The 26,597-nt window shown below is 46.9% G+C and overlaps 1 protein-coding gene and 1 pseudogene across 1 annotated transcript in view; one reads left to right on the plus strand and one right to left on the minus strand.

Annotated features, from left to right (window-relative positions):
• Positions 1–26,597, minus strand: part of LOC142582172 (uncharacterized) — a 673,231-nt gene that overhangs the window by 476,339 nt on the left and 170,295 nt on the right. The window lies entirely within an intron of this gene.
• Positions 18,284–19,846, plus strand: LOC142582171 (uncharacterized; annotated as a pseudogene).

Genomic DNA, 26,597 nt, shown 5'->3' on the forward strand with positions numbered 1-26,597 from the left:
TCGATTTAGGCACCACTGGCCTCCTTGAAGCCCTTGGGTTAAGCGAGAGCAGGGGAAAAGTAAACATGTCCGCAATAGAGATTAGTAAGAGGCGATTGGAAGATTGGTGGAAGAAAAGTAGGGAAACGACAAAAAACGGAGACGTACAAAAGCAAAAAGACGGTCAGAAAATTTGGTTGTGGGAGTTCAACACCCTTGACATAGTAATGTTTGCGGACGATACTAACATATTTTTTACTTCACGGACGAAACGTGAACTGCAAGAAAATGCTAATCATTATCTACAATACCTATCCGAACGACTAAACGATATGTCTACAATTAAATGGCTCTAAAACCAAATATATAATTTTTCTCCTCCAAATAAACGCCACCAACACGTCATGCATATCACGTATGGAACCGAGAGTGTTCAGCAAACACTTGAGAAAATTCCTAGGCGTTTGGTTCCAAGAGTCTTTGGCATGGTCATGTCATGTGGACCATTTGTTAGTCGATATAGCTCGATCAGTAGGATGCATTGGAAATATTTCTACATTGATACCTCTTCGGCTAAAAAAACTCTTTATTACACTCTAGTATATTCTAAGATTACCTACTGTTCGCTAGTATGGGGTACCACCACTCAGCGCAACTAAATAGATTAACGGTACTACAAAAACGGCGTGCTACGTATTTTTTGAAAATTATGCAGGAGATATCCGTGACTTACGTACCAGGCAGTTATTTGTGAAACACAACATGCTTATAGCCAATCCAGTTTATAATTGTAAATTAGGGCAACATATACACGCCACAAACATATACAAGGACATTGATATGGTAGTTGAACATCAGTACAGGTTTAAGCAGCATAGGAGGAGGCTTCCGAAGATTAGGGCAAATTGCGGGCAACAATCGTTAAAATATCAAGCTATACAGATGCTAAATAAACAGAAAGACATAATAAATTGGACAGATAGCCCTGGTATACTTAAAAGAATGTACAAAACGTTTCTTGTCACAACAGCATGTGTATTGTAGACTGTTTTACATTAGTTTCAACTTTATTCTTAGCATTTCTGAATTAATTTTTTGGTTTTGTACGCACATTGTACTGGAACACAATCTTTTTCTACATATCCGTAACATGATCAAAAGGCCTACTAGCTATCTAACACATGAATCCTGTGGGTCCCTTTTGTATATGTATATTTGCGTGATCTGTGTGCATATTGTTACGATCGGCCTGCAGGGTTACTGCTCTGCAAAGCTATCTCAGCCCGCTGCAGGTGCTTCGATCGACCCGCGGTGGTGGCGCCGTTCAGAGAACCGGCGAAGACGACAGCGCATACCGACCATGAACTTCCTTCGGAGAATTGGAGACCACGGCAGCGTTAACCCACCATGCGGCTTCTTCGCAGAGTCGGCGACGGCAGCAGGGCTGGCCATGTTTGGCGGACCGTGTATTGTTGGTTGATTTGTCATTGCCTTCATGGTCTCTTTGCAGCAAGAAGAGCTCCTCTAACAAAAGGGTGCTCTGCGGTACGTTTTTCCTCGAGCCGCAGGATTCGTCAGAGTCCGCTGACACTCGTGACCACTACCGGAGAAAGTCAGCCCTAGAACTAAGAGGCGCCGGCTGGGTTCAGGCGTGACCGTCTGGCTACGAGGACCCGCTCAATTCGGGTTCTGGGAAACCAAAGTGCGTATGTGAGTGTGTGAGCCCTCCCCCTCAAAAGGCGGGTCGACTACGCCCCAACGACTGTGGACGGCCCGATTGGACTAAGGTTGGACAGCAGTTTTCCCTCCCCTAGGGGTCTAGGGAGGACAGAGGATTTTTAAGCAGCAGTTGTGCTCGTGCTCGACATGCGGAGTGCTTGATGCTTGGAGCTTCGTGCTCGTGTGCTGTATGCTTCGTCTTACATGGTCCATTTGGGAGTCACGCTGGACTGTCGAATGCATCTCTTGTTTTATTGTAAATATCTAAATAAACCCTGTACGCCTAGTTCCTCCCAAGTTCCTCCCTATGACCTCCAACTCCTACAATATGTATGCATCTCATACTTGTTATCTGATATATTAGAAGTCACTCTTTTTCCTTCTTCGGCTGTACATTGTGTGAAACTGCAATTTTCATATAATGTACACTTTATGTAAACGTTACTGTGCGCGTAAATGCTGTATGAACTGAACGGAGGCAGGGGCCGAGCCAGGCTGTTTCAGCCTTTAGTCTGTCTCCGCAGGAAATGCCCTGAAAAAAGTTATTTTGATTTTGTATAATGCTTTTTTTAACCTAGGTAGGACATTAGGCATATTAACAGCAAGAGCTTGGTGGCACAGCCCACCACCCCCTTCAAAGGGGACGCTCATAAAATCCATCCATCCATCCATCCATCCATCCATCCATCCATCCATCCATCCATCCATCCATCCGCAGCAGAGGAAGCGGCGGTAGAGGCCGTACGGAAAAAAAAGAACCAGAATACTCGCCTTCGCGCATGGCGTTCGCCGCAAGCGTTTTCCGGTAAAGATTACGGTTGTATATACGCTGCAGGAATGTAGCGAACCCTTATATACAGTTTTCATTGATTACGAGAGAGCGTTTGATTCAGTCCAAACCTCAGCAGTCATGCAGGAATTACGGAATCACGGTGTAGCCAAGCTGTAGGTAAAAAAAATACTGAAAGATATCTATAGCGGTTCCACAGCCACCGTATTCCTCCATAAAGAAAGCAACAAAATCCCAATTAAGAAGGACGTCCGGCAGGGAGACACGATCTATCCAGTGCTATTCACAGCGTGTTTACAGGAGGTATTCAGAGACCTGAAATGGGAAGAATTGGGGATAAAAGTTAATGGAGAATACCTTAGCAGCTTCCGATTATATAGTGATGATGATGATAGTGCCTTGCCTAGTAACTCAGGGGACCAATTGCAATGCATACTCACTGACCTGGAGAGGCAAAGCAGGAGAGTGGGTCTAACAATTAATCTGCAGAAAACTAAAGTAATGTTTAACAGTCTCGGAAGAGAACAGCAGTTCACGATAGGTAGCGAGGCACTGGAAATGGTAAGGAAATACATCTACTTAGGACAGGTAGTGACCGCGGATCTCGATCGTGAGATTCAAATAATCAGAAGAATAAGAATGGGCTGGCGTGCGTTCGGCAGGCATTCTTAGATTATGAACAGCAGGTTGCCATTATCCCTCAAGAGAAAAGTGTATAACAGTTGTGTCTTACCAGTACTCACCTACGGGGCAGAAACTTGCAGGCTTACGAAAAGGGTCCTACTTAAATTGAGGACGACGCAAAGAGCTATGGAAAGAAGAATGATGGGTGTAACGTTAAGGGATAAGAAAAGAGCAGATTGGGTGAGGGAATAAACGCGAGTTAATGACAGCTTAGTGGAAATCAAGAAAGAGAAATAGGCATGGGCAGGACATGTAATGAGGAGGTAAGATAACCGATGGTCATTAAGGGTTACGGACTAGACTACAAGATAAGGGAAGCGTAGCAGGGGGCGGCAGAAAGTTAGGTGGGCGGATGAGATTAAAAGCTTGCAGGGACAACATGGCCACAATTAGCACGTGACCGGTGTAGTTGGAGAAGTATGGGAGAGGCGTTTGCCCTGCAGTGGGCGTAGCTAGAATGATGATTATGATGATAATGATATGCTGCAGTTGCCAGGCAGCGACAACTGTGTGGCCAATCTACATATAGCGCCGCGCCGCTAGTCCGTGCGCTGATTTCGGTGAGTTCTGTCATGCTCTCCGATGGACGACTTGGACTTCTCAATCAGCAGCTGCAGCGCTCTGCTTTTCTGGAGGTCCACACGTGTACGTGAACGAGACCGAAGCTTCATCGGAGAGACGTCGCGATGCTTTCGCATTCATCCACCTAGAGATATCCAAGTGAACTTGATTTTTTCATCTTCAGGCGATAGGATCGAAAACGGCGAAAAATACTAAAGGGCTACACACACAAAACATTACTTCCAAGAAATTTATTGAGCAAGAAGCGGAGCCTATTTATACAAGCAGTGGTGTTTTATTGATACAAAAGTGCAGTAGCAGCACGTCTTATATAGATAAAATTTGCTTTCCGCTCAACAAATTTGTTGTGAGTGGCTCTTTGCGTGGTGCTCTATGTGTATATTCGCTTTTTCACGTCGTGTGCCTGTTTATGACACTGAAGCTAACAACAGGACAGGTGCTTGACATACGTTAACAATAGGGTACGGAAACACGATGTGGTACAACCAGCACACACAGTGCGCAGAACGTTATTTCTTCATGTGCGTGATGCCTTTGCTTGCGCAGAGATTACCCAGCTTATTATCAAAAATGACCTGCAAATACGAATGACGGTTCACCTACGTTGATACGTATAGGAAAGGAGTATGCCACTATGGACCATGCGATATCAACGAGAGATGTGTGCTGAGCGTGTTCATGTGAACCTGACTCGTGGGGCTCAGATCATTTAACCATTTGGTTAACACCAACACATACTGCGGGCCGCCAGACTGTCGTCTATACAGTGACAAACTGGGACAAGTTCCGTCAGCTGATCTCAGACGCACCACCTCAAGACAGTCTGTTCAAACTAATGAGTTAGTGTTTACGAGAAGCTACAGTACAACGACGACGGAGTATCGGCCAACTAAACCTTTTGCGACTCCGCGCATTTCGACGGGGCGCTTATAGGTGGGCACAGCGCTCTAAACGGCGCACCCACTGGACTATGTATAATCGCACTGATTCAGCCATACGGCGGCATACAACACAGCTTCGTCGCAAGAGCTGGGCAGCCTTGTGTAGTTCGCTGCATACTTGAAGTGGTTTCGTAAGTTTACAGCACATCCTGAACGCTCTCCGCATTCTCGAAATCTGCAAAGGTCCGACGGCTGCATTGTGCACAGCGACTGGCCAGTGATCAACACATGAAAAGGCTCTTGGCGACCTTCTCACTTCTCCTATGTACAGTGGCACGACAAACGGCGACTTTGCTTCTGTCACGGGTCAGAGTACCACAATCGCTTTCTACGGTCCAGCCTGCCAGATGGATGAAGCAGACTTGAGCAGCTGTGGCACACGCTCAGCCGCTCGAAACGCCGCACTCTACCAGATGAAGACGGTGTGACGTTCCAAGCACTGCGGAACATTGATGATAGTTTACATAACCGTATATTGGACGACTACAATAAAGTATGGAGAACCGGTGTAATCCCTGCTGAATGGAAATCGTCCGTGGTGATACCAATTTTAAAGCCAGGGTGCCCAGCAAGAAGCCTCAAATCCTACCGGTCAATAACCCTAACTTCCAATGTCATCAAGTTATTGGAGGCAATGACCCTGTGTAGCTTAAATGTCAGAATGGAGAAGGTGAGGTTTTATACCTGATGTCATGAGTGGCTTTCGTCGCCGCCATTCAGCTCTGGACATCATCTCAGACCTAGTATCAGCGCTCGAATTTGCTTGAGGCAACAAGTATTCCGCCTACATGTTCTTCCTATACATACAGCAACCTTTCGACTCGGTTGCGCATAAGGCAATTATTTTCGCTCTTGCAATAGCCGGAATTTTGGGTCGTCTTGTCCGCTTTGTGCACAATTTTCTGTCAGAGCGCCGGATGAAAGTGCGTGTCACAAAATTGCATCACGTGGGGTATTTCTCGTTGCCCAATGGACACCTTCACACGTAGGGATCACCGGAAATGAAAAGGCTGATCGGCTGGCTTCAAATTGCTCTGGCAATGACTGCGTCTGCCCTGAAATTTTGTGCAAGCTTGATGACGCTCTTCTGCTGATTTGTCGCCACCTACTCAAGCAGCATCTAGACGAGCGCGTCGCAAATAGAACGTTCTCGCCCTGTGTTCGCGGTCGAGGCTTGCCTCGTCGCTCTAGACCACAACTACTCAAGGCTCAAGCCAAGGGTTGGCTGCGTGAACGTGCGCGAACGTTTATACTGGCAAGGCCGCGCGGCCGGTCCGTCGTGCACGTCTTGCGGCTGCTGCGAGACACTTTAGCACTTCACATTGAAGTGTCCTCCTTTCATTGCGCAGCGCACGTCGCTAGTGAGGGACTACCATCTCACTGGCCTGCAGTGTGCAACACTCGACAATTGTTTGTACCCCAGTGGTTGTGCGTCTCGACGTGATCAGGCTCATTGCGCTCTCATTACTTTTCTCGCAGTACCTAGGTTCACTTTTCTCGCAGTACTTAGGTTCACGTTAGTAACATATGTCTATTTTCAACTGAAGAGACTTCAGACGCAATTTCTTCTATTTTAAAGTAGCGCAACCCGCAGTGACCGGCCCATCTGTGCATGACCTTTTCTGTGTTTGTTCTTCTTCGAGACTTGTCCCATCTTGATCTTTCTTTAATTTTTCATCCCCTTCTTCCTATCTTCCATTTCTATGTTTCTGTCTCCTCCTTTCTGAAGAGTAGGCAGGCATTGTGCCCCTTCCGGTGGCAGTTGCCAACCTGCTCCTCGCTATGCCTTTCCTGTCAAGTGAATATATGCCTTCAAATCAAATAATAATTACGATAATAATGTTACTCTAGAGGTGTTTACACTGCCTGGTAGCAAAGACTTGTGTTCACTAAAACAAACCCCACGTGAAAACAAGCTGACGCACTGACAAAACTATTATTTAGTGTTTCTTTTCCTTGGATAAACCGTTGCCATGTGTGTGTCTTTGTTTATCAGGACCTTATTTCACAGCATCTCAAAGAGCCCTCAGGAAGCCGCACGAGCTTAGCCAGAATAAGCACTCGGATTTTGCTTCCCCAGCGGCGTGCAATATGGGCGCGAAGTTTAGGGCCGCGAAACTGCCCTGGCATAAACCAAACACCAGAGGCATTTCCGTCTGCTGAAGCTTCATGGACGTCTGACGACTCCCTTGCCGGGCCATACCTAGCTGCCCGGCGCGCTACCTGGGAGATGGGCCGGAAGCACTGCTCAAGGCTGGCGATACAAGGCGCCGCGTTTCCTTGTGCAGGACGCTGTTTTGGACGCTTTGTCAAATTCCGCCACATTGTCAAATTCCATCAACGCAGATTGCCCCAGTGGGTTGCTACGACCTGTCCCGATGGTTCGAAAAGCCGCCATTCGGCAGCAACAAACTGCTGAGCAGGCGCGTCGGCGCGTCCGGGCAACCAATGTGCTACCGGCAATGCATACGACATAGCGAATTGGGATGATTGCTAAAGTCCCACGGGGTTCTGATTACACGTGACCGCTCTCTGCTTCATGACATCGGGACACATGTTTATTTATTTATTTATTCATTTATTTATTTATTTATTTATTTATTTATTTATTTATTTATTTATTTATCCGTCACCCACAGCGGCCGGCCCTTAGGCATTACTGTTAGGGGTCGGGAGGATTGGGGATGGGGGGAGGTTAGACACTGTGCACAGAACAATTCTATAGCGCTGCATATTAAACTCCTGAACAGAAATACAAAGAGAAAAGGTGCAAAAGTGTTACGTCAGAATCATATTGCGCATTTCCACTGTACAAATTCAAGAAAACGCTACGCAGCTTTGGCTAAACAAAAATGAAATCATGCTACAAGCACGCTAAGCAAATATATACGTTAGTCTCTAAACTGACCTGTGAGAAAGTGATGGCGACGTAAACCGCAGTCGCAGCCAGAAAGAAAGGAAATTTTAATAGCCGCTACAAGAACGTCATTACCAATTGTGCTAACAAGTGCAGCAGGCAGTCGATTGCCCACAGAGATGGCTTTGGGGGAAAAAAAACACTTTTCAAATGATTTCTTCTGCGGTTACGTACACTTCTCATCACTTTTTCTCTTCATTTAGCGCTACAATATATTTTTCTTGCGGAGGGGGGGGGGGCAAAGGGGGGGGGGGTGCTCTCACTAGAAATTCAGCACGGGGCATGTCGGTAGAGACAGTTTAAGTCTGTTTAGTTTTGTGTCTTCTTTGTTTTTTCGCCTCAGTGCTCGCTTCAGTTGATAATAGGCGTTCGTGTTGTCCACTTCTCTACTCTTGTGTCCTGTCTGCACGCCTCACTTCTTCTTTTTTGCATAATGAATCCTTACCAACTAGCTCAGCTTTCTGTCGTTCTAAGCTTCAGATGTGAGCCAAAAATCAGATGTGATGAATGTGATGCATTAAAGGCGACATAAGCATAAGTACAGGCAGAGAAGTGCACGAAAAAAACAAACAAAGAATGGCACCATCCTGTTTCCCATATGCCTTCCATGCACGTGGATTTTGCATGCGACTATGCATATACTTGCACAATGAGCCAACTACCTGAAACCAAAGCTTTCTTCCTAGTTATGATGCGCTAAAGCAAGAAAAGTTTTCGCACTTCACAGAGTCTTTGTCTGAAAACAAGTACATATGCGTCTGGGAAGATTAATATATCGCCTCACTGTGAACTCTATCTTAAGTCTAGAAATTGACCATGTGCAAAAATGCGTTAATTTTATTTTGCTTTATAAAAATTATGTGTACAGAAGCCATGAAACTAAGGGGCTTTTGCTTAACACTCTATGTTCACATCCGCCAATTGATGAAGAAGCGCTCTACTCAGACGTTCTCAGTTCCTTGCATTGAACGCATCTCTACCTCCACTAGCATACTTGGTTGGCAAGTAGATTGAGTCACTCTATTAAAAAGGTAAAATACCAGCCAGAAGCTATCATATGACTATTTCACCGGAGAAACAATAATTTTACCTTTTTAAAATAATTTTCAATTCCAAGTGACTCTCTGGCTTCTAAGAAATAAGGTGTGCACCACGGTGTACAAAGTTAAATGCCTTAATTGCTCCTTGCTTTTGCTTTGGTAGGCACGAGCGGTTCTAATGAACTGGTTCCGTGAGCATGCACAAAACGATAATGACTTCTTAAACATGGGACTCCCTTCCCCCAATACTTCCCCTTTCTGTAACCTAAAAGGAGGTCATACTTCTAAAATTAGGTGTAAAAAGTAGATAAAAGGGAATATTTAACATACAGAATCACAATGGTTTGTATTTGCACCCTTGCATTCCCGTGCTGTTAAATGTAAGCTATCAAAGATGTTAAATGTATTTAAGCACCTAACCAAGCATTAGCTGTTTTTATAGTGAACACAGGACCGTGCTCATCGCAAGTATGTATCATGTCACTATGCAAATATGCAATTTCATTGCACCACTATTTTTTTATCGCATGGATACATGTGTTGAGAGGCAAGACAAAAAGCAGTCACTTCTCACAAAACTAATCAGCTTTTTTTTTAACACATTTCTAATTTTTCAATGGCATTTGCTCCTATGTGTTTGTCTCCAGAGATCATATTTGATTTTTACTTTCCCATCAGAAACAGTAGATAAATATGTCATGTTAAGATGACTGCCTAGAACAAGTGAGAATGTTCATCTTGGTGTGACATACTGTATTTTGAATTTGTTGACATTTAATCAAATAGTACACCCAATATACCCCCATTCTAGTTTTCGTATCCAAAATGCGTGGCAATGTATTATATCTTTTTGGGGGGGAGGGGAGGGGGTCTCTCACTAGAAAGTCAGCACGAGGCATGTCGGTAGAGACAGTTCAAGCCCATATAGTATATCTCCAACGCCTGAAAACGTGCTTGAATTATCCGTGGTATACGGGTTTTGATGATCGCGGCAGGTGGCACGGGGCAGTATTTCTCAATGGTTCTAAGATAGTTGTTTCGCGGTCTCCCGTACGCAAACGGCCATGAACGCGGCTAGATACACGATATACTTTCGGTGGAATCGGACAGCACATAAAAGTAGTGTGGAGAAAAAACAAATAAGAAAATGGAAAAACTTTCAGCGCTCACGTTAAACATAACGTTAAAAAACAGAAAGAGAGTGGTTTGGATCAGAGAGCGAACGGGTATAGACAATATTCTAATTGACATCAAGAGAAAAAAATCTAGGCGAGCATGTCATGTAATGCGCCGGTTAGATAACCGTTGGACCGTCAGGGTTACAGAATGGGTACCAAGAGAACGGAAATGCAGTCGAGGACGCCAGAAGATTAGGTGGAGCGATGAAATTAAGAAATTTGCGGACGCTAGTTGGAATCCGTTGGCGCAGGACAACGGTAATTGGAGATCGCAGGGAGAGACATTCTTCCTGCAGTGGACATAAAACAGGCTGATCATGATGATGATGATTATACACTAGACGTGCCTTATCGTGTTATACCATGACGCGACGACGCATGTGAGCAACTGAATCAACCAAATCACAGAGCCTGTCCGACATAACACGGGAAGGAAGTAAGTATTTCATTGCAACATGTAACTGCCGCGCCACGTCGTCAAGACTAATTGGATGCTGTGGCGTATCTGCGGGGCAGCTTGCATTAAACTAAGCGGAGGATCCCACTCTGCTTGGCGTTTGTAAGCTCCTTTCTCGAAAATCGTTGGTGGCCGTTCCCAGAAAAGTGAGCATATCATTCCGGGAAAAGTATGTCAGCAATAGTGGTGTTGTGTTAAGCTGCTGCCTTGGATACTGTAAGCGGCTGACATGAGCCCCGTTTGGTGTCCAATTTGCGAAGTCGATCAGGCGAGCCCGCCGCTGCTTAGCTGAACGGAGCGACAGCCTCTCCGTCTCTCAGGAGCCGAGCACGGCGCATCGTGCGATCACCTGCAGGCCCCGCTTGGTGGAGTGCGCCGATAAGTTCACGCAGAGCACAATGGTTCACTGTCATAGCCACGGAGGAAGGAAAGCGTAGGAGAGGCCCCGCCTAGCCTGCATCAGTTGGTGTGTGTGTGTGTGTGTGGCGGAAGTCACGTGGTCTTTTTCGCCAAGGAGCACTGGGAGTGGGGTGCAAAACATCAACGTGGCTATAGCAACCGCGCTCACGAAGCTCCCGCTGCTGATCTGGGCCTCTAAAACGGGAGATAAGTTTTTCGGCCTGTGTCTTTCTCGCAGTACATTCTGTTCGTGGTATAAGCAAATTTTGGAGTGCGGTGTGTAAGCTTGAAAGTTGTGCTTAGGGTATATGAGCGTGAGTGTCAGCCAGCAACAGAGACACGCAAGTAATCACGGCGCGTGTCTTCGGCATCTTCTTCAGCGTGCCACGGAAAAACACAGGAGCACGTCTGCTTCACTGAAACTGCTACAGAAGTGTCGTAGGCTTTGCACTGACGCGAGTCAGCAGCACACAATTCATCTTTCTTTCTTTCCTGCGCTGCCCTCTGCCGCACGCCACTGGAAACGTTTTGGAAGGGTGGTGGCGCCTTCGCCCGTAGATTTGCGTACCTGCGCCAACGTTCAGTGCGCGTCGGTTGTATGTTTCGTGGATCGCGAATAATTTTTAATGGCTTCTCCGGGGCAGAATGTCGTTCCTGGAAGTCATGAAGCATCATCATCAGCAGCATGGTTACGCCCACTGCAGGGCAAAGGCCTCTCCCATACTTCAACAACCCCGGTCATGTACTAGTAGTCATGTACTAGTACTAGTACGCACTAGTAGTCATGTGCAGTAGTCATTGAGCCATGAAGCACTCAATGACTACTGGGTGAGAGGGCCTGAGTGCACTGTTGTGCACACAGTGCGGCCGATAAAGGCACGCCGAGTTCCGCTTGCCGACACAGCTGCCTTCGAGTTTGTTGTCGGTGATTTCTGCACTTCGAGCTCGCTTTTTGAGTTCTTTTTTACAAATCATTCAGAAATTTCGCATTTTGAAGAAATCTTCGAGCGCAGCCTTCCACGCCGGATTTATCAAAGCTGGACACTTTACATCGACATCTACAGACACAGCTCGTCGTTAGCGTCAAATATTGTGAAAAAGGTGCATCGCTGATATAAAATAATGTCAAAAAGTAGCAGCGCATACATATCTGCGCGTATGTGTCGTGTTGTTCCATCCTGAGACGAGTCAATATGAGCGGCCGAACCACTTAAACAAGGGCAACTGTGATCCCGATACATATATTACGGGCTGTTAATTTATTACTGGTTCTCGCTTTTCTTTAATTAAATCATACTTGCAGTTTGCGTGTGCCATAAAACATTATTGGATCAAACTGTGCTCAGCATAAGCGCTCATTTAAGGCTGTGTTGTTCTGTCGCGAAAATCCGCATGCCATCACTGACACCGTTGGTATAACTGAGCGAGACGGTTACTTGTGCTGCTGCATACTGAATGCACCGTCTCTTGTTTCCCATCTGACGCAGAGGAAAACAATGAATCTCTGGAATCAAGGAATGTGCCAGCATAACAAAACGCAAAGACCCACCCATCTACGAAGCTAATGGGAATGGCAACCTATGCGAAAGGTGACATACAGATATTGGCACAGCAATATATGTCGCCGCTTGCCGCTTATTGTGTACGCATCGTGAGAAGTGAAGTATAACTGATTTCAAACCGCTAAGCCGAGAACTGAACTATAAAGGAAATTTCATTCGTCCTGACTGCTTACATTTCAGTTTAGAACCGCAAAAAGCGGGCCCACGAACTCCCCGGTACCAGGCTTGGTTTTCGCTGAACAGTATCAACACAGGCTCAAACTTCATGTGCATGGCTTGAGGGGGTTCAAGCTTGTGCATTTCAACTGGGTAGGTATGTTTGACTGATTTTGAGCAGGGATAATTATATACAGGTTGTCCCACATAAATTGAGCCAAAGTTTTAAAAATTGTTGAAGCGGGTTGAACCGAATGCATAATGTTGGCATTGGTCTAGAGTTACTCAGGCTGTCTTTTCTTTTCCCCTTAACTAACGGCGCAGTTATGTTTAATTATTTACTTTTTTAAGTATTGGCTGCAGACCCTATGTGTCATACGCAAAGTTGTAGAGCACCTTGAGAAACCACTCAATAAACTGTTTCCAACACGATATATCTCAAGTGGTCCTTTCTTCCGCATTCTCAAGAAAGCCCGCCAAAAGAGTTATTGTGCTGCTCTCAAGCTTGGGATGGATGAACAAGGTCGGCTGTAGCGAGCCTGGCCCACGACGGGGCATTTGCACCGTCATGCGATGACAACCGCATGCCCAGATACCTACACCAGGCCTAACCCCCTGTCACACACGTCACAAACACGTCACACGCTCAATTGAAATGAAGGAACCCTCCCCCCGTCATACGCGCGCTGCTTACGTCACGTTCTGAAGTATACATAAGCTTCCGTGAACTTTCTTTCATCCCACTGTGAACAAGGCTTCCGTAGGGAAGCCGAAAGGTCTTCTAGGTTTATTCTTTTTAGTACTTCTTCTGGGGCGCTATAACGTAAAATTATTCCAGACTTCTCTATTCCAATTCTGCAATCAACCCTTCGCGATTGGTTGAAAGCTTTTTTGGACCATCCCCACTTCGCCTGGCTGTCACGGGACTTCACGAAAACCGCAATAGCTCCTCATCTGGTAAGACGTGTGCACACTGATTATGCTTGATTTGACCGAACAAAAGCAAAATAGTTATTTCTGATTCGACGCCTTTCGCCACTAGCCCTCGGCTATTGGTGAAAGCCTTTCAGGCTGCACCCACTTCACTTGCTTGTCACGAGACGTCACAAAGCCACAAAAACTCACTGCGTCAAAGTGACGTGTACGCGTTATAATGTATTAATATGCCCAACAAAACTGGGTTTTGTTCTAAATAGCCGCAGGCTGCCCCGTCCCGAAAGGAATAAAAGATAGCTGTCGCCGATCGCCCAGGCACTGGCTACTCGCACCTACCGGAAAGCATGGGTTTATTTACGTATACTAAAGCTTTTTGCTTGGCCGCGTAACGTTTTCAAGCACTTTCGGCACGTTTACGACCTCGTTCTGCCAACTCTTTTTTTTTTGCTGAGGATCTATTTTAGTGGCATTCTTAACCTTCCATTGCATGCCGCCGCGATGTTTGCTACCACGAGTTAAATAAGGGAAAGCGGACGAATCGCAGACGCCCGCCCCACCCTCTTCGTCCGGTTATCGCTTTTCAGTGTAGTGGCTCGGCCCCATCAAATCCCTTTCCACTTGAGCGTGCTCCTTGCCGCTTGTCAGCCAATTAAATAAGATAAGCCGCTCAGCGTAGGCAATATTGTTAGTTCTTGAATCAAACAAAAGTGACTTCCTATGAACAAGGAGAGCGTTTAATTGGCCTGTTCAGACAACCCTGCCGCCCGATGCTTGCGTCGGCGGTTACGCAAACTTCACGTCAGGAGATTGGAATAATAACATTTTGGAGTAGTTTTACGTTATAGGGCCCCTGGTCGGCGTCCGTCGTTTTAGTGCTTTTGGCTCAAGTTATGTGGGACAACCTGTATACACGCGAAGACGCTGTCGCTATCGTGTTGTCCGTCTGACGGACGATCGCACAGGGTTCGGTCGAACGATGGTCGGCATACCGATTTCGTCGGTGCCGTCGACAAGAAAGCCCATCGCAGTACAACTCGCGCTCGTCGGTTACGTTGTACATGGTTGCGCCGTCGTCAGTCTGGTACGATGGTTTCGGTGACGCACTGTGCCGAATAGTGGGCCAATCGTTGCCGTGAGCGTCTTGTCGGTCTGGTATCGACCCTTTGTTACCACGCCTTAACCGAGTACGTAAGGTCAGGCACGCGCTGCCACCACCAGCAGTTGCACCACCCCGCTGCAAGAAGACCTCGTCCGCAAGGTGATATTTTGAAGTGACGCCCAAGTGTAACGCACGCGTTTTTTCGCGAAACTTGCTAGCCATTAGTGAAAGGCGGCAACAACATGGCTCTTGGTTTTTTTTTCTTTATTGCCTGGCTGTAGTACATAGTTTCGCAAGAGCCAACGCTCACGAAAGCGAATACAAAAGTAGAATATACATTTTCTGTATGTATGTGCACATATTCAACCAGCATTGTGCTGGCTCAGTCTAATCAAAATTCGCGCAATGCTACCAACGGTTCCCCTCTTGGGAGCCACTCGGGTGGTCGAGATGGCTGACTTTCAACGTGCAGACAGTGCATTGCTTCCCCTCATCCTATACCTTCAGGGAGCCGACATTGTAGTCTCGACCACTCTGACGAAGCCCTGGCCGCAACCTTACGCTACGCACGTTTTCGGCACCGCACCGACGTCAAGCTGCTAGTGGAATTTCAACGCGGTACAGTGGCACGAGTGTTTGCAGCAGCACGCGTCCGCGAGCTTTATTTTTTTTAATAACGAACACCGCGGGGGCTGACACGTAGTCAGCCCCCGCGGTGTTCGGCCAGGCCCCGAGAAGCTAGCTGCCATCGCAGAACTGACAAGAAGGCGGTTCATCGCTTCTGAGGTCTCTGTGCTCATTATCGTCGTTTTGTCGAAGGATGTTCAAGGATCGCTAAACCATTAACGAGCTTAACACGCCAAGATGCACCCTTCGAGTGGACGGACGAGCAACAAGCAGCATTCACAGAATTGCGGAAGCGACTGAAAACAGCCCCCGTATACTCGCGCATTTCGACGACAAGGCTGACACCAAAATCCGCACAGACGCCAGCAACGTGGGGCTCACTGCCATACTCCTCTAGTGGCAAGATGGCGCCGAACGAGTAGTTCGGCGCCATCTTGCCAGACTGTCAGACAACATTCTGTCAGACTACGCGAGCCGTAGTCTGACACAGGCGTAGGTCAACTGTTCCACGAGTGTGAAGAAGTGTGTCGCTGTCGTTTGGGCCATCGGCAACTTCCGACCCTACCTGTACGGTCAACCTTTTCGAGTAGTAAGTGACCACAATTCACTGTGCTGGCTTGCGAGTCTTAAGGACCGTTCAAGACACCTCGCTAGCTGGAGCCTCCGCCTTCAGGAGTACGACGTCACAGTGGTTTATAGACCCGGACAGAAGCACCGCGACGCCGACTGCCTCTCACGTGCACCTATACCTTTCAAGTCAAGTGATTTAGAACAAGACTTCCCACTTCTTGGCGTAGTAGACACTGTCGAGATGGCTGACATTCAACGTGCAAACAGTGCCCTCATCCTATACCTTCAGGGAGCCGACATTGTTGTTCCAAGAGCGATGTCACGAGGGCTGACTTCTTACTGCCTCGGCAACAAAGTTCTCTACAAAAAGAACTTCGAAAACAGTCAAGAAATTTTCCATCTCGTCGTCCCAGTTTCACTGTGCGAAGAGGTGTTGCAAGCGTGTCATGACGACCCGTGTGCCGGACACTTAGGCTTCGCGAGGACGTTAGCGCGCATACGCCAGAAATATTACTCGCCGCAGCTCTTCTCGTCCGTTCAGCGCTACGTGAGGAGGTGCCGTGATTGTCAGCTGCGCAAGGTTCCACCTTTGCAAACCTGCTAGTCTTCTTCAACCCGTTGACCCTCCTCCAGCACCGTTTCAACAGGTTGAAAGGGATCTTCTCGGTCCGTTCCCAACGTCGACCGCAGGCAAATAATGCACAGTCGTCGCAACGGACTACCTAACGCGGTACGCCGAAACAAAACCTGTACCCGCGGAACATCTACAAAAATCACCATGTTCTTTGTCCATGACATCGTATTACGTCATGGAGCCCCTTCCGTCTTAACCAATCGAGGGACTGCATATACTGCTGACTTAATACAGTAGATCGTCACACTGACCTACACCAATCATCGGAAGACTACGGCCTATCACCCACAAACTAATGGACTTACGGAGTGCCTCAACAGAACTATCGCCGATATGATCTCGATGTACGTTGACGTAGAGCACAAGTTATGGGACCAAATTTTACCGTACGTGACATTCGCATACAATACGGCTGTTCAGGAACCTACCGGATTCACACCATTTGAACTGGTTTATCGGCGTGGCGTAACAACACCTTTAGACGCCATGCTGCCCATCGACAACGAAACAAAAAGCAACAATGCTGACGACATCGTCCAGAAGGCCACAAAAGCTCGACAGCTTGCTCGCAACCACACCCGCCTCCAGCAGAGTACTGACGCCGGCCATTACAACAGTGGTCGAAGGAACATCCAGTACGAACCGGGCGACCACGTTTGGGTCTGGAAACGCATCCGTCGTCAGGGGCTGTCGGAAAAATTACTGCATAGATACTTTGGCCCGTACAAGAACATCAGGCGACTCAGCGACGTGAACTACGAGGTAGTCCCTCAGAGTACTACTATGAGCTTGAGCTAACGATGGCCACGAGCCGAGATTGTCCACATAGTAGGGATAAAACCATACTACGCCCGCGAAGAGGTGTCCGTCTCATAGACTGTCTCACGCGCCCTCTGTCGCCCTCCGATCAGCGACCGGTACGGTCGCTTTTCACGAGCGGAGCAATGACGCGAAGTAAGCTGCTCGCTACGAGTCTCGATCGCCAAATAGAAGATATATATATATATATATATATATATATATATATATATATATATATATATATATATATATATATATATATATATATATATATATATATAATCCTCTTTTAAGCTCTCCCGTCCCCTCTCTAAGTCTTGCGCGTGACCGGATGCGCACACTTTACACATATACCCTTTTTTTCTGCTTTCTCACTCCTGATGCTAACGCAGTAAACAATGTTGTGGCTAAAATGCGCGGCTTTTAGAAAGTGCGTTGGGTTTTGCTGCCGAGAGCAACAAAACTAGAGTAAGAAAAACAGCAATTTCTTCAGTGGTAATGTATCAAAAATTGTGGACGATTGCTTTGTGCTTATGCTAAAAAGCAGAAGGCCCAGTAAATTACTGTTAACAGGTAAGTTTGAACATAGCGCTGTCCTTCTCGGACATACCGAACAGACTATAAATACATGTTTACGATGTAGCAGAAATAGATCGTTGCTCTTTCATCGAATTCAACCAAGTATCACTGTTGAGTGCATTTTCTTTCCTTAACGTTAATACTGACACACGCACAGTATCTTTCTTTCAGTGACCGTTTCCTACAGAATGCCTGCCTGGGGACAGAAAACCAGCAAATGACCGATGCTACAGTCTTGAATGACACCTCATGGAATAAAATCCAAGCGACCATTTTCAGGTTGGGACACCAATAAGCCACTTAGACTCAGTGAAAAAGCTACCATGACGTTCCTTCTTCGACTATCGCAAGGTCGTGTCACAGCGCATTACACAGTCACAGCGGCGCCGTGCACATTGTGAAATCGTCCACGTAGAGCGCCTGAAGACGTTCGACACGCTCCCCCCAAAAAAATTGGAGGACGCTTAAGCTTCGCCTTCAAGAGTGGAACGCGACAGCGATCCCGTCGACCCGCCAAGGGGTGTAAGACAATGGGCTACGGCGCAGCGACTACGCGCCCCGCATCGGACGCGGTGAGCGTCGAGCAACGCAGCGTTCGGCGCGACAACGAAATGTGCGCCTGAGCAAGCGACGCACGCCTGAGCCTTAGAAACAGCTCGTTTCTAAGGCAACACCGCGTTCACTAGAGGCGCTTTTGTACCGCTTTGAAGCATCGAACTCGTGGCTCAGTGATTCTGCTTCTGGACGCCGTGCAGTACGGACGCAGAATGGAGGGCTCCTCGAGAGCTGCGAAAGCGGCCGACGTTGGCCGTGGTACCCCGTGTTCCGCGTTGCCCAAGGATTACCGTGTCATCTTGCCGCCGTTACCAACAGGTGAAGGACAAAGGCGCGCAGTTGTATTGCACTGCGACGTCACTGGACGGCCTTATAGAATCGACGACTTCCGGAAGCCCTTGAAGGATGCTGGAGTAATTCAGCAAGTAGGCGGAATTGGTGCATACCAAATGTCGCACGTGTGGCTGCTGAACATGAAGACAGATGAGGCAAAGCAGACGCTGCTAGACGCCGGACCACTACTGGTGAAGAACCGGACATGCCTCGTCATTGATCCAGCGAGGCAAGAACTCAGGATTAAGCTACATTGGGTAGCGTTCGACGTCACCTCTGAGACCATTCGATGAGCCTTCCGAGAGTATGGCGAGATAAAGGAAGTCATCAGTGATCGGTGGAAGGCCGAGGACTTTGAGGGCGCCGAGTCAACGACTCGTCTAATGCGTCTTCTGCTGCGCGATGGTGTCACACCAGACCGCATCCCACATCAGATGCGTCTTGGTAGCGGCACTGCGCTAGTGGTTGTGCCTGGACGTGCCCCGTTATGCCTTCGTTGTCACAACACTGGACACATACGACGTGAATGCCGAGTGCCCAGGTGTGCTGCTTGCCGAGCGTTCGGGCACGAGCAGGCTAATTGTACTCGCTCGTATGCCAGAGTTGCAAGCGTAGGCGGTGAAGCAGACCGGAGCGAGATGCTCATGGACGAAGAAGAAGCGGAGAGCGTGGCTGGGATGGTGGCGTCTATCAGGGACGCGGCCGCAGTGGCGGCGTCCACCAGCTCAGCAAGTGCGCAAGAGAACCAGGCTGCAGACGCTCGGGCAGCAGACGCCACTCTGGAAGACACTTCGACGGGAAAGTACGAACACGGTTCGGCAGAGCGCCCTTCTGAAACCCACTCTTTAGGAAAGCAGCTGCCACTAAGTGCGTCCGGGAGTGGTGAGAAAACAGCTGAACTCAAGACCGCAGTAAGCGAGGCCGTTGCGACGCTCGAGGACAGTGATTCGACGGATGAGGCTGCAATGGACGCCGAGGCAACACCTACGAAGCGCCGACTCAGCAAAGCAAGCACGGCTTCTCAAGACACCCGGCTACGAGCAACGGAGAGGCGTGGGACCGAGCCTGGAACCAAAAAGCCTCGGGTGGCCACCAGCCATCAGCGGTCGGCGTCGCTTACACGCGGCGGCGGCAAGTCGACGCCCTGAGCGTCGACTGGACTGTGCTTTGCTACAAGGCAAGGTCTGTGAGGGGAGCGCCGTAAGCTCGGTCTGGTGTCACTCGCCAATATGGAGTCCTTAGAGAGGTCGATCAATATTGCAACACTTAACGTCCGAGGGCTTAGTGCCAACAGGCGGCAAAACCAACTTTACCGCCTTGTAACGGAGTACGATTTTGATATTGTAGCCATTCAGGAGACCAAAGTAGAGAGAGAGGATCAGACAGAGCGTATGGTGCGTCCTTTCACGAGACGCTATAACGTGTGTGTTGCCCATGCGGTGGGGAGGTCTTCGGGGTGCATTTTGTTAATTCGGCAGAGTCTTGGTGCTGTAGTGCAGTCGGTGACTACCTGTGAGTCAGGCCGTTTCATTGTATCTGACTTTTCCCTGTCAACAGAAAATTGGCGAGTAATTTGTCTTTATGCACCAACTCAGGCTCAAGAGCGAAAGCTTTTTTTTGAAGAAATGGAGACGTACGTGAAATGCGAGCGTAGACTAATCCTAGCGGGAGATTTCAATTGTGTCTGTACGGAACGTGACAAAACCAGTGGAAAACACAATGATGCAAGCACTGCTGTTTTGAAAGACTTGATTGCAGAATTTAATCTAGAAGACGTAGGTGAATGTCTTTGCGGTGGAAAAGCGGTCACCTTTACCCACTTTCAGGGTGCGAGCCATGCTAGACTTGACAGAGTGTACGTCTCGGCTGAACTAATTCAGTCGTGTCGAGATTATCGAGTCACACCTGTTGCATTTAGTGATCATTGTTTGGTTTCTTTCCGTGTTGGAAAGGAAAAAACAAATGGCAAAGAAATTTCCTGGGATCTTTGGAAATTTAATGCAAACTTGCTGAAAGACGACGAGTTTTGTGAGCAGTTTCTCAAGGCTATAGATAAAACAAAAACTCAAAACTTATATAGTTGGGGACATAAATGGGAAGTTTGTAAGCAAACAATTAAATTGAAAGCACTTGAAAGGGCCAGTGTCTTAAGTCACGCGAAAAAAGAACTCGAGTCCCGTCTTAGATTGAATCTGAAGCAATTATTGGAAGCTGAAAGTATACAACCCGGTTATTTCTTAGAAGACATAAAAAGCATAAAGCAAAAACTTGAGCTGATAGACCAAGAGCGATACAATGGAGCATTGATTCGAGCCAGAGCTGAAAAATGGAGCACAGGAGAAATGCCGACAAAACGTGCCTTGGGAGTCGAAAAGAAATATGCTTCCCAAAATGCAATAACAGAAATAGAACATAATGGGTTACTGTCTACCAACAAAGAAACAATAGCAAGTTGTTTTTTGGAATATTACAAAGTATTGTTTTCTCGTAGCCAAATTGACACTGATAGATTTAAAAAAGACTTCATGTCACTGATGCCAACATTAGATGATGAAACTAAGGAAGTATTAGAAGTGCCCATAACAGTAGAGGAAGTTAAGAATGCGATTGACCATTTATATAATGGCAAATCACCGGGACCGGATGGCTTAAGCGCTGCATTGTACAAGGCGTTTAAGGGTGTTATCGCACCTGTTTTGACTGAAGTATACAACGAGGCTTACGCGAACAAACATCTACCGCCGTCCTTTTTGTCAGCACACACGGTCCTAATACCAAAAACTGAAGACCCAATCAAATTACGTAACGTCACATCGTATAGGCCGATTAGCCTGACAAATATAGACTATAAAATATTAATGAAAGTATTGGCTAACAGGTTGCAGACCGTAATAAAAGATTTAGTCGGTCCACATCAAATGTGCGGAATAAAAGGAAGGACAATTATGACAAATACACACATAGCACGATCAATCCTTGAATGCTGTGACGCAATGCAACTAAGTGTCGCTATGCTGCAGGTTGACCTTGAGAAGGCATTCGACCGCGTGCCGCACGATCTGCTTCTATGTATGCTTGAATATGTGAATGTAGGCAATGTGATCAGCGAGGGTGTGCGGATGGCTTACGCCGGATGTACGACGAGATTGATAATAAACAAATCAGTAGGTGAATACATACCAGTACAGCGCTCGGTCAGACAAGGGTGCCCATTATCACCGCTTCTGTTTTGCATATATATTGAGCCCTTTTGTCTAAGCGTAATTAGGAACAACGCGATACGTGGATTTCAGTTACATCAAGCCGAGGTAAGCCTTCTTGCTTACGCTGATGACATAGCAGTTTTCTGTGCTAATCATGAAAGTATAATGCATACCGTCAATGCTGTTAAAAGTTTCTGTCAAGCAAGTGGTAGTGCAGTAAACTGGGACAAGTGCGTTGGGTTCTGGCATGGGGAATGGGACGTCGCACCAAGGATGTTTTTGAACATTAAATGGCAAGAAACACCGACAAAATACTTAGGAGTACCCCTACAGTACTACTCTGATAATGAGCCTTATTGGAAAAAACAAACAGAGGTGTTACGTGAAAATGCACAAAAGTGGAAAGGATGGGATAAGTCGATTTTCGCACGGGCCACGACGTGCAACCTATTTCTTGTAAGCAAGCTATGGTATGTAATCCAAGTTTTGCATTGCAGCAGGTTAAATGCACAAAAAATGCACAGAGTGTTCGCGGTCTTTATCTGGAGCTCTCTATGGGAAAAAACGAGCCGAACAAATCTGTTTAAAAGAGGGAGTGATGGTGGGCTTGGTCTAGTGCATCTGTATGTGAGACAACTCGTCAGTCGATTTGTTTTTCTCAGAGATGTAGATCATACCTTTCTCCGAACTATGATTCAACTGAGGCTGGGTAAAGTGCTACCAGAGTTTGTCGTGTCTTCGGTGTGTCAGCAAGGACCAGTACGAGGATATTTAAAAGAAGTGGTGTCATCTTTCCGCTTCTTATCGGTGCGTTTTTCTTTGCAATATTTGACAGATGTGTCACGCAAAAAACTGTACAAGGACCTTGTGGATGTGTTATTTCCTGTGCCATTGTACCGTGAATTATACTGTGCAGGCAAAGGAAAAGATGTTTTGAAACGCGTTTAAAAAAATGCTAGTTGCGCCAGGGGTTAAAACCTTTTTTTTTAAGCTGCACACAGGAACCTTACCTGTTAAAACATGGTTAGAAGAAAAGGGTTTATTTGTTCCGTGGGGTACTCATTGTTTGTTATGCAAAAAACCAGAGACAATTGAGCATGTGTTTTTAGATTGCTGGGGTGGAGTGTTCTTCTGGGACATCTTACAGAGAACCTTGAAAAAAGAGTTGCCATTAAGTCCGCACGGCATCCGTTATCTCACGGTCGAAAACGACGATGGTGTACCTTTCGATCTGGTTATGCTCCTGGGCCTGCACAGTATATGGCGAACTCGGACTGCTGTACACAATGCGGATATTGACGCTAGACCGGTTCGCGAATATTTTTGCGAATCAGTGTCCTATTTTGTCGAAGTGCAGAAGGTGCAGTCGTACGTACCAGAGTGGGTTCCAAGATTAGAAATGTTGTTGCAGATGCCGAAATACTGATGGCTTGTAGTCAGCAAACAGCTGACGGTTCTCGGTACTATTATCTGGTTAATCTGTTCTTCTGATCTCGTAAACTCTGTGAAAAGCGAGGCAATAAAGAAAAAGAAAAAAAAAACTCGTGGCTCAGTGGTAACGTCTCCGTCTCACACTCCGGAGACCCTCGTTCGATTCCCACCCAGCCCATCTTGGAAGTTGCTTTTTATTTATGAAGTGCCTGCCGTGATTTATCGCTCACGGCCAACGCCGCGGACGCCGACGCCGACACCGACGTCGACGACACCGGCTTTTCTGCGGCACGAGCTCCTTAACGCTATCGCGTTAATACCGTCGTGCACACGCCTGCTGCCACATACCCAGTAACCCAAGTTGGCGCCACACAGGTTCATTGGAGACTAGCGCAGACCGAGTGGCACATACGCAGTGCTCCGAGTCGGTGTCGAAGAGTTTCTTCGAGAAGCGGCACCTACGCAGATCTACAGTGACCCACGTCGGTGTGAAGGAAGGAAGAGCGGCACGGCATGCACTCGTTACCACACATTCTCAGTGAAAGAGCCCAAGGTGAGGATAGGTGTTGGTTTGCAGTTCCTTTCAAGCCATGTGCGCCACCCTTTATGAATCGCTTTGTCCTCTCTGTGCAGAGCGAGCTACCCTATGCCATACTACAGGGGCCTGCCCAAAGAATTCCTAATAATTCCCCCAGCCAAAAGGCTAAGCGCAATCAGTGGGAGATTGTGCTAGCCAGCTCGGCAGAGCAGGATCAGCGAAAGCTGATCGCCAGAGCCGAAAGTTCTGCCACCGCCGCTTGGGCCCTGGACTGAAGGCTCTCCCACCACGGAGATCTACCCCTCTCCGTGCCCCATCAAAATAAAGTTTATATATATATATATATATGTACTCAGTGACCCATGTTCCGATGGCTGGTTTGGAACCCTGTTACATCAGCACAGCCACCACTAACTACCCAGAGACCTAGGCAGGCAGGAAAACGATTAGAGAAAAACATACCTAGACAGATACATAAATAGATACACAGACAGAAAAACACACAGGTATATAGATAGCCCCAGAAAGTGCGTTAAGTACCCTAAGATTGCTAACGCATGAAAACCCGACACGTCGGACCCTATAGTTGAGAACGCTGGTCTGGAGCTCGTCGCTATTTGCAGAAGAGTAACGCGCATGGCGGCTACGAGTCGGCCCATCCTTCGTGATAACAGCAGGGACGGTAACAGTAGCTGCTCCTTTCAAGTGGTCCCCGACAGGTGCGAATGGACAAGTGTGCTGACAACAACGCATATCTCTGCTGTAGCACCTGTGCATCAGTACATTAGGGTTGAAGATGCCGGAAGCAGGGCGACAGTGTTTGCAAGAAATAAATAAGGAACTTGGAAGAGGTCGTTGAAAAGGGCATTATATTTTTTCCTCGATAGAACTGAAACAAGGCTGGGCGAAGAACGGATGCGCGTTGTTGACGGTTGGAGCACTTTACACGCACGAAAGACGGAGCGTGTGCTGTGGAAATCTTTGCCACCGACGCCGCAGATTCATGGTATGCGCACGGGAACAATCACTTCTCATTCATGCGACAGCCCAAGACCAGACGCCCCCGCCAGCACTGAAGCGCCGCTGATCAGATAACTCTCTACACGATATTTCGGGCTCTCCGAAATGTCCTCTTAGATACAGCACCTCTTGCCCAAGACGACAGGTTACTTGATGAGTTTCAGAAGAAGAGATGCACTGACCGTATACATCCCATGCAGTGTTGTGTTTTACCGAAAACAAAAACAAATAACCAGCAACCGGGCAATGTCGGCAATGGCAATATACCGACATAGGTCGGCGAAATCTCTCATGAGTCGACTCGCTTTGACCAACCCGTGAATTTCAGTCTGCATGGAGTGAGCCCAGCTGAAAGAATTCTGGTGAGTCTGAGTGAGCCCGGCAGAGTAGATTTTTGTTGAGTTTGAGTCGAAACCGCGACGCTTTTGGGCCAAAATCGCTTGCATACACGTCTTTATACGTCTTTAGGCTTCATACACGTTCATGAATGAGCTGCTCGGATAGGCAAAAATATGCGAAAGCTTTTGTTATCTTTTTTTTTTCATCTTGAGTCTGAGTCCGATATTGGCCCTTGCTGAGCCTGCTCTTCGTGATCCCAGTGATCTCAGCTGAGTAAATTTTCTGTGAGTTTGAGTCCGAGAGAGGCAGGCTGAATAAAATTTCGGTGTGTGTGAGCCTGACGGAACCTGATTGAGTAAAATTTTTGTCAGTCTCAGTTCGAGCAATTAAGCCCCGGAAACATGTACTTAGTGAATTCCGTCGCAGATATAGCTTAAAAATTTTATACGCGTTTGTTGAAGTTCAAAACTAATTCTCCGCGTTTATTTTTATTTCCAAAAAGTTTGCAGTATTTTGGCGAAAATTTATTGTACTGGCCCAGCTATGCCAGAAGGCATGAATCAGCAGTTTTTTAAATGCATATTGTATTATCCAATCGTTAAAATGGTGCGCATGGTAAGACAATGAAGGGGTGTGATCATCAAAATAACAAATATTTCGAATATTTGAACAATTTGGGTGCTTTAGCACCGGCAAAAGCCGCTAAAATTTCAAAGCTCAATTTTGTTTCTCGGAACGCGGGAAAATCCATAGGCCGCAAATTAAATATAGAATGGTATCCCGGTTGACATACTATAGGCGAAAAATATTTGAAGCTTTGAAAGTTCAGCTGATCGCCTGAACATTGACTGTAAAGTTATGTCTGCTTTTTGTAAAGTTATAAAGTCTGCTACTCATAGAAGCAAAATGTGTCACAAAATTTGTAAAGTGCGGCTTAGACACAATATTAGGCATGATAGCATCGGATTGTAAACCAAATATACGAGAAAACATATATCCGTTACGATTAAGCTCAAACAGAAAGCCTTCCATCTGTCGTTTGTTTTTGTGTGCGCAGAAATTCGCACGCGGACACGAAACATCCCGACCAACTAGAGGCTAACAGCTTCGCTGTAAAATACTGGGATGATCGTGAGAGAAGCAGGTAGCCGGTTTAACATTAAATAGGCTCATATATTTAGCGAAAAAAGAATGTATACTCGAGTATTCTTAGCCGAAAATACTACACTGCCCATGCCAACATCGTTAAAGTGCTAACCAAATAGATATTCTTCATGTGGCGCTTAAAGTATACTCCAAAGCCGAACTGAACGACAATTTTTTTGGTTGATGCGTTGAAGAAAGTTTATTCAAGTACATGGAATGTATTTTGCGTACCAAGGTGAGAAACCTTGTTTAATAATTTCGTTGCATGCACATACAACCTATGTCGGCTTCGACGCGGCGACAAACATCGAGAACAATAATGGCACTAGGAGGAGAAGCGGTCCAATATTACACGCTTAACCCACCGCCTCCAATAACGCGG

Source organism: Dermacentor variabilis, chromosome 5 (assembly GCF_050947875.1).
Source record: "Dermacentor variabilis isolate Ectoservices chromosome 5, ASM5094787v1, whole genome shotgun sequence".
Taxonomy (NCBI): Eukaryota; Metazoa; Arthropoda; class Arachnida; order Ixodida; family Ixodidae; genus Dermacentor; species Dermacentor variabilis.